Raw genomic sequence first — 2,535 nt, 5'->3', positions numbered from 1 at the left:
CTGTATTTCTTTCACTGGTCACACTATTGTTTCACTTTATTAAAATCTTGGGTGACACTTGGCAACGCCGCCTTCACACTAGCCTGCGCCATGACGCTTTTATTTTCCAGATCACTTTCAAAATTGTGGCTCTTCCCACACTTGTGTGGCTCAGGCAATTAAAAAAAAAACACTTCTAGGATTGTTGACTACCCTGACACACTTAGCAACCCTTGCAGAACACTTAGTAGCCCTCAAAAACACTTAAATCCCCGGAGGAGGAAAGGACACACTGAAAGACGGCAGGAAGAAAGAAAGGAGATTGAGAAAATCATCACGGAAATAGGGGGAAAAGACATGGACGAGATTGTAAATTTTCAGAGAATAGGGGGGTACTTGAAGGGGAGAAACCGACCGATCAAGCTGATTCTCAGGACAGAAACAGTGCAGAACAGGATCCTCCAAGAAAAACCACGGTTGAGAAGCTCGGAAGAGTACAAGAAGGTGTTCCTAGACAGAGACAAAACACAAAAAGAGAGACAGCAGCTGAGGGAGAGGACAAAAAAGCGAAAGGAGCTATGAAAGGAGACAAGGATGGAACCAGCAGAGGTCAGTCAGAGCAGAACAGAGCAGCAAGAGCAAGCACACACACAACTATCCTCAGAACCCCACAACCTATCACACCATCTCAACACACAATACAATCCATACCCACAGCTTCCACCCAACCCCCAACCATAGAATCCCACAGTATGCTACCAGGTCTCCCACCCCCACAGGCCCCCCAAACCACAGTGTTGGAAAGGAAACTGAAGGTATGGTACACAAACGCTGATGGAATAACAAACAAGTGGCAGGAGTGGCACGAAAGAGTCAAAGAGGCATCACCAGACATCATAGCAATCACAGAAACCAAGCTTACAGGTATGATAACAGATGCCATCTTCCCAACAGGATACCAGATCCTGAGGAAAGACAGAAGGAACAGTGGGGGGGGAGGAGTGGCATTGCTGATCAAACACCGATGGAATTTTGATGAGCTGGAGAGAGGAGACAGTGGAGAAGAAAGTGATTGCATAGCGGGAACGCTTCACTCTGGAGGTCCCAAGGTGATAATTGCAGTGATGTATAACCCATCACAGAACAGCAGGAGGCCAAGGCAAGAGTATGACGAGAGCAATAGAGCGATGGTTGACACACTGGCTGCAGTGGCCAGAAGAGCTCATACATGCAGGGCAAAACTCCTGATCATGGGCGACTTTAACCACAAGGAGATCGAATGGGAGAACTTGGAGCCACATGGGGGCCAAGATACATGGAGGGCTAAGATGATGGAGGTGGTACTGGAAAACTTCATGCACCAACACGTAAGGGACACTACAAGAGAGAGAGGAGAGGATGAACCAGCAAGACTGGACTTAGTATTCACCTTGAGTAGTGCAGATATTGAGGACATCACATATGAAAGACCCCTTGGGGCCAGCGATCATGTGGTTTTGAGCTTCGAATACACAGTAGAGCTACAAGTGGAGGGGGAAGCAGGAAGGCCAGGACGAATGAAACCAAACTACAGGAAAGGGGACTACACAGGAATGAGGAACTTCCTGAATGAGGTTCAGTGGGACAGAGAACTGGCAGGGAAACCAGTTAATGAGATGATGGAATATGTAGTCACAATGTGCAAGGAGGCTGAGGAGAGGTTTGTACCCAAGGGTAACAGGAATAATGAAAAAGCCAGGATGAGCCCATGGTTCACTCAAAGATGCAAGGAGGCAAAAACCAAGTGTGCTAGGGAATGGAAGAAATATAGAAGGCAAAGGACCCAGGAGAATAAGGAGAGCAGTCGTAGAGCCAGAAACGAATATGCACAGATAAGAAGGGAGGCCCAACGTCAATATGAAAACGACATAGCAGCAAAAGCCAAATCTGACCCGAAGCTGTTATACAGCCACATCAGGAAGAAAACAACCGTCAAGGACCAGGTAATCAGGCTAAGGAAGGAGGGAGGAGAGACAACAAGAAATGACAGTGAAGTATGTGAGGAACTCAACAAGAGATTCAAAGAAGTGTTCACAGAGGAGACAGAAGGGGCTCCAGAAAGACGGAGAGGTGGGGGTACACCACCATGTGCTGGACACAGTACACACAACCGAGGAAGAAGTGAAGAGGCTTCTGAGTGAGCTAGATACCTCAAAGGCAATGGGGCCAGATAACATCTCTCCATGGGTCCTGAGAGAGGGAACAGAGGCACTATGTGTACCCCTAGCAACAATATTCAATACATCTATCGAAACAGAGAGATTGCCTGAGGCATGGAAGACAGCAAATGTGGTACCAATCTTTAAAAAAGGAGACAGACATGAAGCACTAAACTACAGACCAGTGTCACTGACATGTATAGCATGCAAAATCAAGGAAAAGATTGTCAGGAGAAGAATGGTGGAACATCTAGAAAGGAATGATCTCATCACCAGCAGACAACATGGTTTCAGAGACGGGAAATCCTGTGTCACAAACCTACTGGAGTTCTATGACATGGTGACAGCAGTAAGACAA

This window comes from Cherax quadricarinatus, chromosome 6 (assembly GCF_038502225.1).
Source record: "Cherax quadricarinatus isolate ZL_2023a chromosome 6, ASM3850222v1, whole genome shotgun sequence".
NCBI classification, from domain to species: domain Eukaryota; kingdom Metazoa; phylum Arthropoda; class Malacostraca; order Decapoda; family Parastacidae; genus Cherax; species Cherax quadricarinatus.
This window is presented reverse-complemented; position numbering follows the sequence as displayed.